The sequence below is a fragment of the Apodemus sylvaticus genome, chromosome 11 (assembly GCF_947179515.1).
Source record: "Apodemus sylvaticus chromosome 11, mApoSyl1.1, whole genome shotgun sequence".
NCBI lineage: Eukaryota > Metazoa > Chordata > Mammalia > Rodentia > Muridae > Apodemus > Apodemus sylvaticus.
The window spans coordinates 19,692,297-19,705,192 of NC_067482.1; the positions used below are offsets into that span (position 1 = coordinate 19,692,297).

Genomic DNA, 12,896 nt, shown 5'->3' on the forward strand with positions numbered 1-12,896 from the left:
AGTTCTTCATGTGAAAATTCTTTGTTTAGTTCAGTACCCACTTTTTAATGGGATTATTTGGTTCTCTGGGTTCTACCTTCTTGAGTTCTTTGTATATATTAGATATTAGCCTTCTTTCAGATTTAGGGTTGGTGAAGATCCTTTCCCAATCTGTTGGTTGATGTTTTGTCCTTTTGACAGTGTCCTTTGCCTTACAGAAACTTTGTAGTTTTATGAGGTCCCATAAGCTATTGGTGTTCTATTCAGGAACTTTTCCCCTGTGCCCATGTCCTCAAGGGTTTTCCCCAGTTTCTTTTCTATTCGTTTCAGTGTGTCTGGCTACTTTCCTCCAAATGGCTATGTCCTTGCTTGGAAGATGGGCACGCGAAGAAGTATGGTGTGCAAACACTGTTCTAAGAGCCACTGTTCCAACACACTTGTTGTCTACCTGACGGGGGGAGGGGACAATCAAGCACACTTGACAGCCCAGGGACTGACAATGGATGCATTTCCCTAATGATTAATGATGTTGAACATTTCTTAAGGTGTTTCTCAGCCCTCCGAAGTTCTTCATGTGAAAATTCTTTGTTTAGTTCAGTACCCACTTTTTAATGGGATTATTTGGTTCTCTGGGTTCTACCTTCTTGAGTAGAAAATTCCTGAAATTTATTGTTGAGGGGTTGTCCTTCTTTTGGGAAAAGAGAGATGAATTGAATGATGGGCTGGCCCAAAAGACAAGTGAGGTTCAACTATGTAATATTATGACTGTTGTGATGATGCTTTGCCCAGACTGAAATATGTAATCTAGTATAGAATTGTAAAGATCAAGTGTTTCGAGGTGTAAATTATGCAGTTAAATTCATCAACTTGAGGTATAAATTTCATTTGTTTCTTTACCTTTGATCTCTGGGCTCTTATGTAAATTGTCTGGGAGTAAAGACAGATACAACACTTGATCTTAGCCAAAAGGCCGAGAAGTGATTAAAGACAGATACAGATGCCATTTTTTTCTTACCTTATTACCTTGGTTAGGATCCCTAATAATTAGGAAAACATTGTGAGAATGAGAATTTCTCCACTGCGTTTCTAATAACAGAGAAAATGCATCTAGCCATTTACTCTCGGTGTGATATTACTTGTAATTAAAAAAAAAAACTTTTTGTATTGGTTCTTTTTGGATTTCACATCATTCACTCAAGTCCTGTTCATCTCCTCCTCTCATACCCGCCCCCCCCCCTTCCACCCAACAGAGAAAATCTTACAGAAGCTGTAGTGTGGCACAGTGTGTCCCCTTTGTCCACACTTCTTTGCTTGCAAATGTTCATTGCAATGACTCATTGGTCTGGTTCAAGGCCTGTGACTTCTGCTACCTTGGTAGTCCAGGAACCTCACTGAGACTCCTGCTGTTACCCTGTGTCATGGAGATCCTGTAGTTTTGGTTCTGTAGGACCAGCCCCTTCATGAACTCCAGCAGTTTATTGATGGGGTAGCTGTTGGGGTGGGCCAATTCAAAGCCCTGGGTCTCGGCCTGAGTGGTATCTGAACTGGTCAGCCCACTGACTCTGCCACTCTAAAGCCCTCAGGGTAGGCTCACCAGCAACTCCTGAAACCACGGCCAGCTCTATCCTGCTGTCCAAGTGATGAGCAGGGCCCACTTTCCAAAGTGTTTTAGCTGGTGAGAGACATCCCTGTTCTCCTATTCTCATGACCCTGTGGACAGTTCTCCCGCCTGCCATAGGTGGTGAGGGATGAGGGAGGGGAAAAGGGCGTCTATCCCTCATCCATGCCACAACACGACAGACAGGGGGCTGGACAAGCTCTTTTGCTTTCACGCCCTTGAAGTCTGCTTACCTGCAACGACCATGTCCAAAGCTGCTCTACTGTGCTTTGTAGGTGAGGTGCAGTGTCCCGCGCTACCGTCTCGCCAGCAAAACAACGCGGCACACTCAGGATCCTTCTGTAGAAAGGCTTTAATGGCTTTGAGAGGGAGAGCATAAGCTTACAACAACGGAGACTCCAACGGTCTGAAAAACCGTCCCTTATATAGGCTGGTAAGCCCGCCTAGGACGTGGCACTTCCTAATTGGTTGCAGCTCATCAGCCCATATTACACCACGAGGTAGGCAGAGACCGAAGGACGTTAAATCACTTCAGGCACGCGCACTGATTTGTTCGCCGGTTAATGATACATTTTAGCTAGATGCGAACGCCATCTTGTAATGGAGTTTGCAGGAGCAACAGGCGGCTTCTCACAGTGCAGAGCCCGCCCACTCTCCCAACTCTTTCATTGCAGCAGGTGAGAGACAGGGCCAGCTCTCTTGCCTGCCATAGATGGCAAGAGGCAAGCAGGTGGGGGTGGGGGCCATCTCTTCCTCACCCACATCACTACACCCAGACAAGTGGCAGGGCCAGCTCTACTCTGTTGCCCAGGTGAGGTATAGGCTCGCTCTTCTGAGTGCTGCAGCTGGTGAGTGGCAGGGACAGATCTCCCATGGTCAGCCTTGGGGCTGGCTCACTCACAACTCTTGCAATGCTCAAGCACACTCTCCTGAATACGTCAGCTAGCTAGGGCTGGTGACAGTTTTCCTGCTTTCAGGGCCAGCTCCCCCCTTGATGTCCAGGTGAGGGGTATGGCCAGTTCTGCACAGCCCTCACTCATCAACATGTCCCTGGGCAGCAGTCCAGACCAGGGATGTCCACCTGGCATTCTGTGGTAATAGACCCCTCTTCTGCAGGACCACATGACCCCTCCCCTTCACTAGCTACTGCACTTGGGTAAGTGGGCCCTACACCTTGCCTGGGCAGCAGGATAGAGCTGGCTGTGGTTTCAGTGGTTGCTGGTGAGCCTGCCCTGAGGGTTTGAGAGCACAGGTCAGGATCTCACCATAGTCTCAGGTGGCATCGCTGGCTACTCACATCAGGCTGTTCCTCACTACCCCTGAGTCTCCAGTTCTGCCTCTCTTCATTATGTCCACAGCCTTGTGATTCTCTTTCTCTTCCATTTCTCCACTATTTACTTGTTCCTCTTAGTGGTGCCCGGGATCTCTGAGTGTCTGGGATTGTCTCAGTAGTGCTATGCCCTGCATGTGAATCATGGCACTGGATGGGAAGCGGTCATCTCAGGCCTGCCCCACAACCTCCAGGCATACATGACACCAGACTGGTGGTCATCTCAGGCTTGCTCCCTGCCTGGTCTCTATGGCAACAGGTGGGTGGTTATCTCAGGCTAGTTCCCTTTCCATGCCTCCATGCTGCACTGGTGGTCATCTTAGCTTGCTTTTTTTAAGGAGTGTTGGGCTACTAACCATTCAGACATGCACAGGTGTCAGAACACTGAGCTTAGACACAGCCTCTCTCCTCTCTGCCACCTCCTGATGCACAGGTGACACAGAAGCCACTCCTGCAAAGCCTCTAGGGGCAGTTTATAGTTGTAAATCTTACATTAACATATTTATTCATGTTGGGAAAGTTGCAATTCTATTTTTAGTTTGCTTAGACATTTTTCTTTCATGGATGTTGAATGTTTTAAGTATGTTTTATGCTGTCTATTGAAGTGATCACTGTGACATTTAAAAAAAAATCCTTAATTATTTTCTCATGAAACATCACATCATGTGGGTTTGGTATCACACCAAGTTCCCCAGAGGTGGAACATCTATATTATCTGGAGTCTTATTAAAATATATAACCTCAGGGTCTGGTCACTAAATTGCTATCTGCATTAAACAAATCCATCGTTTTATGTTGAGATAAACTATAGATTCTGTTTCATTGATAAGAAATAGTATAAATCTTCTGTGTGCTAATACAGAGGTTCCAACCTTTACTTAGCTTCCCAAATGAGAATGCTTCAAAAAAATGCAATGTAACAAAGGGGGTGGGTGGGATGTAGTTCAGTCCCTGGAGCCCTGATCTAGCATTCACAAATCTCTTTGCATCTGCATTATCTGGATCAGTTAATTAGAAAATCAGCTATGTTGGCATACATCTATAACTGAAGCACTCAAGAGGTGGGGGTTGGACTATCAGAAGGTTAGTGTCATCCACTGCTATATAGTGAGGTCAAGGGGTGCCGTGAGACCATGTTGAGAGAGAGAGAGAGAGAAAGATGAGGGGGGAGGGAGGAAAGAAAGCTGAAGTGCATCATCATCATCATTTAAATGCCAATTACATCATTTAAATGCCAATTACATCATTTAAATGATTGTTTATACCACCTGTCAGTCATGCCTACCTTCTTACTCCACCCCTTTTCTAGTCTCTGGAAACTGTTAAAATGCCCTTTATTTGTATGCTTTTACCATTTGAAGAACATGGTAGAGGGCGGAGTGATGGCCCATTGGTAGAGGACCGAAGTTCAATTCTCAGCAGTCCTGTTGTGTGGCTCAGAACTGCCTGTTCTGATGCCCTCTTCTGGCATGTGAAGGCACCTGCATTCACATGGCCACACAAAGGTGTGTATACATATATGTATACAGCAAGAATAATGAAAAAGAAAGCTGTGGATTGTAAAGCAGGCGAAGAGGTGTATATGGGCGAGTTTGGGGGGAGGAAAGGGCTGGGTAAATAATACATTAAATATGCCCTCGAGTCCATGTTAAGAAGTGGAATTCATTGAAGAAGAAATAAATGAAAGTAAAATTTAAAAAAAAATAAAGCAAAAACATTCCCAGAAAATTAAATACATGAAATTATACTCATCGAGGGGGTTGGGTCCATCATTAGTTTGCCAGTTTCCAAGCCAAATAGTCTCTTGAGAAGGGGTGTAATAGGTCTTATTTAACTATTTACCTGTTTTTTCTTTCTTTCTTTCTTTCTTTCTTTCTTTCTTCCTTTCCTTCTTTCTTTCTTTCTTCCTTTCCTTCTTTCTTTCTTTCTTTCTTTCTTTCTTTCTTTCTTTCTTTCTTTCTTTCTTTCTTCCTTCTTTCTTTCTTTCTTTCTTTCTTTCTTTCTTTCTTTCTTTCTTTCTTTCTTTCTTTCTTTCTTTCTTTCTTTCTTTCTTTCTTTCTTTCTTTCTATCTCATTCATATATTTACCATCTATCATCCATCATCTATCTGTCTATCTATCTATCTATCTATCTATCTATCTATCTATCTACCTACCTACCTATCATACTATCTCCCTTCCTCCCCCTCCCTCTCTTGAAAATCTGCTTTTATAAGTATTTTTTTTTTTTAAAGAATTCTTCCAATCCTTTGTGTGAACTACTACAGAATAGGATTACTGGGTGCATCTTCTTGTCTCTTTAGCTTAGATGTCAGCCCACTCTTTTCCAAGATGAATGTTGTATTAACATACAGTTAACATATACTTGGCATGTGTGTGGGTGGTCTCTCTACTGTTGAGTGATGCTGTCTCTGGACAGCCCTACTGATAGGAGAAAGAATGCCCTCTGTCTGTTCAGTTTGGATTTCCCTGGTGACAAGTGGCCTTGCCCATGCATATTTCACAGTCATAGCTCCTCCAGACATGTAAAAATGTGTTCATGACTTTTTCCAGTTTCTGCTTAAGTTTTTTCTTTTCCCCCCTTTCCTTTTTTAAAAGACTGTGATTTATTGCAACTTCCCCTCCCCACACATTTATTTTCAAGTCTTTATCAGATGACTCCAGTCATCTTGGTGTCTGAATCCATTTTCCTTTCCAGTTTAGTTTGATATTTTCCAGGATTTTACAGTGATGAGTGATTTTTTTAAAATTGAAATTTGGATTTTTTTCATGTGTTATGATGGTTTGGATCTTTTTAAAATCTGTTTTAACTGACTTTTTTTTCTTTCTTTCTGACATCGCTGTGACAGATGGAGTGAGGGAAAGGGCTAGCCTGGTGCAGCCAGATGAATCACTCGGCTGCTAATCATATCTAAGGACAGCAACTGCTCGCTACAGGTGTAGGAGTCAGAGAGAGAAACTGACTCTGACTCTTCATTCCTTACTATAATCATGTCAGGTTGATCTCCACTGAGAGCTGACCTCATTGTGCAATGGAGAAAGTCCTATTAACTCATGTACCATGGCCACCCCGGAGGGGAGAGGGAACCTAATTATCATGAGTAGGCATGAGACTGTTCATCTTCTACGTGATCCTACTGGCAACCCAGAAGGGTCAGGAAGGGCTGATTACTAACTGATGTGAGACTCCTCTATTTCCACTTAAGGTTTTTACTCACATGGAAATGTTGAAAAATACTGGAAACTTCCCCCTGAGAAAATTGGAGTCTAAACTCTCCCCATAGCCTGGGGTGAACGTGGCTGTCTTGGTCTTGAATATTCCCGTGTCTTTGGCTGAACCACAGCCCTGATTATCTAAAAGATTTCTGTCCTCCTTGGATGACCTGTTGTTGGTACTTTGGCTAAAGAGAGCATAGTCTTGACTTTTTTATTTAATTTATTTATTTTAAATATGTACCTATTGATATCTCAGATGCTAGAGACACTAGAATTTTTCCTACATCATACCTGTGATGCATAAAGACACAAAGACACAAAGACTAACACTTACTATGTGTCCAGAAGCTCCAGGTCTGCTCTAACTCCCTTTGGTGTTTTGTCCTTCATTTTCCCTGGTGTATGCGTGGCATATTTATTTTTTTCCTATTTGAGTACTTCTTGTCACAGCTCCATTATTTCCTTTATATGTGTTTTATGATAGTTGTATAGGAATCTCTCCCTCATTATACTTTAGTATCAGAGATTACAGGTGAATTTGATGTATGTCAAACTGACTTCTCTCTTTCAGCTTATCCCTGCATAGTTTTGTTTTGTTTTTTGTTTTGTTTTCAGACAACTTCCTAGAATGTAATGCAGGCTTTGGACTAAGGCCCCTTGGCAAAGTCTCTTTTGTCCTAGGATCACTGCTATGTGTCATGGTCACTGCATATAGCTTCTGACCCCTAGTTTCTCTTTATTCTTTGATGGTTTCATTCATGTTTCTAATGAATGGTAGTCATTTTCACTCTAATTGTCTTCTCTTACCACCATTCCCTTTCCCCAGTGACACTATTCTTCTTCCCAATGAGTATGTCTTCTGTTTTTCAAGTGTGTGTGTATGTGTGTGTGTGTGTGTGTGTGTGTGCGCGCGCGCGCGCGTATGTGTGCACATGTGTGTGCATGCATGCATGCATATGTATCTGTGTGTGCATACATGCATATATATGCATGTGTGTATGTATGACTCACAAGATGTACATGTTTTAGAGGCTCTAGCACTAAAGAAAGTGACATCCTATTTCTTAGTCACTACTAACTATCAGTAGTCCCTTGGGCAGGGGCAGAAACTTATAAGTCCCCCATGCTTCCAGGATGAAGTGTTGAAGATCCCAGTACTGTGCAAGTTTTGTCTATGTAACTACAGCTGTTTTGAGTTCACGACTGTGATGACCATGCAGTCTATCTTTCTATGGCACACCTTCCCAACCTCTGGCTCATCAGTTATCTTCGTCCTCTCTTCCTCAGCGTTTCTTGAACGTTGGATAGGGTGCCTTGGATGGCGACCCATCTAGGACAGAGAATTTCACTATCAATTGTTCTCAGCATTTTGAAAAGCTAACTGGTGTCCACTGCAGTAAGGAGCTTCTCTGATGAACACTCAGAGCAGCTGTGATCTATGGCCATAAATATACAAATGGATTTAGAAGGCAATTTGACTACATACCCATTTGGCTAACAAGCCCTCAACCAGGTTTATAGTGAGAGGAATGAGGTCTGTCCTGTGGAGCTGGCATCAAATCCAAGCAGAGAGCCATGAATCCCCTCATAACATTCAGGTCATTGTTGTTCCAGCAAGCATATCTTGCCTGACAAGTCACCATTGTATTTCACAGGGTGCACATCTGGGGAAGACTGTTGATGACTTGTATTTCCCAGCAGTCTGCATAACACCTTCTGGTTCTATGAAAGCGAGCCAGCAGGGAGGAAGCTTCCAGCTCAGTTCCAGCTTAACTTTTCCATATCCTGCAACCAAAATGTATGATGTCTTCAGCAATAATGACCCATTTCTTACCATGAAACCAATTATTACTTGGGCCTTCGTGATGTACTTAGTTTATGATAACTGTTGTAGAAAGATTTATCAGTGGATAAAGAATTAAATTTCACCCTTCATTCTTACTGTTTTATGTGTGGCATATTCAATATTTATTCCCATTGGATCACTTTTTGGCACAACCCTGATTTTTCTGTTATACATTTTAATTCATCCAAACTTCACAATAAAAAAAGAAAAAGAAAAAGAAAGAAAAAAAAAACACCATCAGTAATTATCTCGAATAGAATTTTTTTTTTTATCTTTTTCTCCAAGTAAATATTGAGGTTGGGACAGTTGGTTAGATAACCAACTTTAAAGAAATTTATAACAGGCATTGGTAGATTAAATAGCCCATTTAATGATGAAAGTAGAGCCCCATGTCCCCTTTTTTTGGAAGGAGAAATGAGTTCTGTGTATGTTGAAAAGCACTGTGTAGGTACCTTAGCATGTTTATAAACCCACAGTAAACAACCCTGCATGCTTTTAAAAGATACTTGCCACGGATCTTTCTGTACTTGGCATTCCTTCTGCAGTAACAAAGGTTGAATTTTATTTTCAGAAGAAAAATGATTAGCATGCAGTTTTTTTATAGGCTTCTTTTCTTCTATGGAGCATAGAATTTGGCTTCGGAACAACTCACATGCCGTGGAACCAAGGATGTATGGATAGCAGAATGTTTATAAAAACATTATTGTTCCTTATATTTGCCATGTATATTGTGGTGTTCTTCTCCTGTTCCCTGACCAAGATTTCCAGATGTGAAAGCCCATTCTCGTTTTTAGGCTTTCCCTGTACTTATCTCAGGAATTCTAGGTATCCGTTTTAGTTACATGGCTCTCCGTACCTTGGCTTAAGACTAGGGAGATGTGATGTCTCCTCTTTTATGCTCACTAAAGAGCCTGGTTTCGGGACCCTCGTACTTTACAAATGTATTAATGACTAAAAGGGAGTTTGTTTATCTATGTTATCTCTATGTATCCTTATATTAAAACCCAAAGCTGATAACAGTTTAGTCCATTGATCCTTTAATTTATTTTAAAATAGCAATAGTAAAAGCATTTTTAGCTGGGAAGTGGTGGCACATGCCTTTAATCCCAACACTTGAGAGGCAGAGGCAGGTAGATTGCTGGGTTCAAGGCCAGCCTGGTCTACAGAGTGAGTTCCAGGACAGCCAGGGCTATACAGAGAAACCCTGTCTTGTAAAACCAAATAAATAAATACAATAAAAAAGCATTTAAAAAAATAAACCCAGTATACATGAATATGAATAAGTTTTTATAAACAGTGTATATATTTTCAAAAACATCCATCAATTGTTTTTTAACTTTCCACTGACCTCTTAATATCCGGTTTACTAGAACATGACTTTTTCTATCATTTAGTTAAAATAGACAAAGAAAATCTTGTCTTCTATTCTAGTTAGGTTTTTATTAAGATGTGATGAAGCACCATGACCCAAAGCAACTTGGGGAGGAAACGGTTTATCTGGTCACACATCCCACCATTTGTTCATCACTGAGGGAAGCAGAGGCAGGAGTTCAAGCCAGGCAGGAGCTGGGGTAGGAACTGAAGAAGAGATCAGGGAGGGGTGTTGCTCATTGCCTTGCTCCCCATGGCTTGCTCAGTGTGCTTTCTTATACAACCAAGGATCAACCAGCTCAGGGGAGGCGCCTTTCTCAGTGCCCTGGACCTTGCTACGTCAACCAGCAGTCAAGGCCAATCTGGTGGAGGCCATTTTCTCAACTGAGGTTCTTCTTCCTAAATGACTCTGTCTCGTGTCAATTGAACAGAAAAACTAATCAGGACATCTAAATGTGTTACAATTGAGAGAGAATGGTTTATTTTTATATTTTTTTCAGTATAACATGCTCTTTTCATATAAGGGTATTTAATGATGAAAGTAGTTTGGATCTCAAAGAATACCTTTAAAAGAATGAGTCTCAGGTGTCACTACAAGCTCACCAACCCCAAATTGCAAAAAATCATTTGGCTATGTAGTACTTACTTAAGGAGCTGGATATACATTTTAAAATAAGCTTTTGTGTCATATGACTTTATTTTTGCTTTGAAAGGAGAGAACACTGGAGGCGGGGGGAGTCTTTGGTGCCGGGGTTGGAGAAGAAGCTTGGTGATTAAGAGCACTTCCCCCTCTTGCAGAGGACCATGGTTCAGTTCTCAGGACCACAGTGGGCTGCTGTATTCCAGTTCCAGTGGAGCTGTCACTCTCTCTTGCTTCAGTGGTCATGTATGTGGCACATATATATTCATATAGGCACACACATACACATAAATTTTGTGTTTCTAGGGGCTACGGGTCAGATACCAGGGAGACAGGAGAAGCTGCTATTATTAATGGTCAGGTAGGTGTCAGACACTGTGCAAGGCCCTTAGTGTATACTAGCTCATCAAGTCCCATAAGTCCCATAAGTTACTGCTGTCTGCCATGAGAAGGGAGGAATGGAACATCTGCTGCTGGGAATTAGCCTGACCACATTATTTCTTTGGGTTGGTGCTGTGATTCAAAACATTTCAGTATAGTATAGTGTCTATAGTATAGTGTCTTTGTATCAGGTGTCACAAGCCTCTTTGACTACATTATTGACTGATTATCTATTCCGTGTCCTTTTATTAAATTGAAAAATAGATGTCTTTCATACGATGTATTCTGATTATGGTGTTCCTTCCCCCACCTCTTCCCAGATCCTTCCCACTTCCCCACCCACCCAAACCCACATCCTTTATCTCTCACTCATTAGAAAATAAATGGGTATTTACAAAATAATGATAAAAATAAAATAAGATAAAGTAAGATAAAGTAAAAAGAGACAAACTAGAACAGAACAAAAAAGCAAACACAGGGGGAAAAGAGTCAAAGAAAAATCACAAGAAACGCCTATGGATGCAGAGATACACGCATTTACACACAGAGAGAACCCACACCAACAAAATCAGAAACTAGACTATATAAGCAAAAGACCTGTAAGGTTAAAAAAAAAAAAACAACCCAAGATGAAGCATTATAAGACAAAAACAAAAACAAGCAAACAAACAAAAAATAAAAACAAAAGAAAACACCTCCAAAAATACCATTGAGTTCATTTTGTGTTAGCTGTTTGCTGTTGGGTATGGGGCCTGACTTTAAGTGTGTTTTGTATACCCAGTGAAACTCTGTTGGAGAAAACAGACTTTTCATTTATAAATAGTTATCAGTAGGAGACAGTTGCTGTGTTAGGGATGGGGCTTCATCTACTTCTTCTTGGTGCTGGGCACCCACCCCATCTGGCTTAGAGCTCTGCTGGTCCTATGCACGCTGCCACAGTCTCTGGGAGTTTCTCTGTGCAGAAGTCCTGTAGTCCTAGAAGGCCTTGTTTCTTTGGTGCCATCCACCTCCACTGGTTATTAGAATCTTTCTGTCTCCTCTTCCAAAGTTCTCTGTGCCCCAAGAGGAGGGATTTTATGGAGACCTCCGGTTTAGAACTTAGTGTTTGAAGGTCTCTCACTCTGTTCCCTTGTGGGTGTCTGTATTTGTTGCCTTTTACTACAGGAGGAAGCTTCTCTGATGATGTCTGAACAAGGCACTGATCTATGAATACAGCAGAATGTTGTTAGGAGCTATTTTGTTGCTATGTTCCATTGGCAGAATGCCAGTATTTGCCCCCCCCCCCAGGTCCATGCTACTATGTCTTGTAAATGTATATCTGAATATCTATTTTTTTACCTTTATTGAGAAAACAAACACAATATTCATTCATGCCTCCACTAGGGGGCGCAAGAATGCTAACCTGTTAAGTACATAATGATCTATAATTGGTTATGATTGTAGTATGATTTATAATTATACATAAGAGAATTGTATAAGGGACATTCTGAACAACTCATCAGTTATTATTCCTGGCCATAAAAATGCTATATGATCTTTATCCTGAAACCCAGGAAGGAGACTCTTTCCTAAATATGAAAAATGAGCTGCAGTGTGGCTGACCAATTGAGGTATGAATCACATGAGATATGAATCACGTGATATGAATCACGTGAGAAGCTGTGAGCCAAGTCAAGCAGGTTATGATTTTTGGTTGTTGGTTTTCTCAAATGCATTTCAATTTTAACATTATTAGTTTAACCTGTTCCGATCTCTTTGAAGTATTAGTATTTGAAGAACTTATACCTCCCTGTGGCATTATTGAAGCTTTTGTGGTATATTTTATAAGGCTTTCTGTATTTAAATAATGCTGTATAAATGATTACTTACTCCATATCTATCACATCAACATGGAGAGACGTGAGGATACCCCCCTTAATATGATTTATTCTCTGAGATCATAGTATAAATGAGATCTATGGGGATAATTTTTAGTAAAGTTGTCAAGTACCTTAAAAAAAAGGGCTTGAGAACTTTAAAATGTATGCATACTTGCTTATTGTATTTGAGCAGAAATTTGGGGTATCATAATTTATTGAGTTCTTTTGAGTCCTGCTACTTTGACCTTTAAAAGAAGGGTAATGTGCAAGTTCTCTAGGTGCGAGGCTGCAATATTTTTTTAAAGTTTTTTTTAAATTCAATATATTCATTATTTACATTTCAAGTAACTTTCCCTTTCCTGGATCTCCCCTCCCCGAAAGTCCCATAAGCCCTCTTCCCTCCCCCTGTTTCCCAATCTACCCCTTCCCACTTCCCTGTCCTGGTATTCCCCTACACTGCTGCACTGAGCCATTCCAGGACCAGGGGCCTCTCCTTCCTTCTTCGAGGACATCATTTGATATGTGCATTGTGTCTTGGGTATGCCAAGCTTCTAGGCTAATATTCATTTATCAGTGAGTGCATACTATGAGTGTTCTTTGGAGACTTGGTTACCTCACCTAGGTATTTGACTAAGAATTTTATGAATTCATTGTTT

General features: G+C 41.2%; 1 protein-coding gene, 1 non-coding gene and 1 pseudogene across 2 annotated transcripts in view; 1 reads left to right on the forward strand and 2 right to left on the reverse strand.

The window, feature by feature from the left end:
• Window positions 1-12,896, forward strand: part of Adamts3 (ADAM metallopeptidase with thrombospondin type 1 motif 3) — a 218,505-nt gene that overhangs the window by 57,270 nt on the left and 148,339 nt on the right. The gene's annotated exons all lie outside the window — the stretch shown is intronic.
• LOC127696949 (uncharacterized) lies at window positions 806-961 on the reverse strand (annotated as a pseudogene).
• On the reverse strand, window positions 3,267-3,400 carry LOC127696899 (small nucleolar RNA SNORA17). The gene has a single exon (XR_007980347.1). It is a non-coding gene; the product is annotated as a small nucleolar RNA SNORA17 (small nucleolar RNA).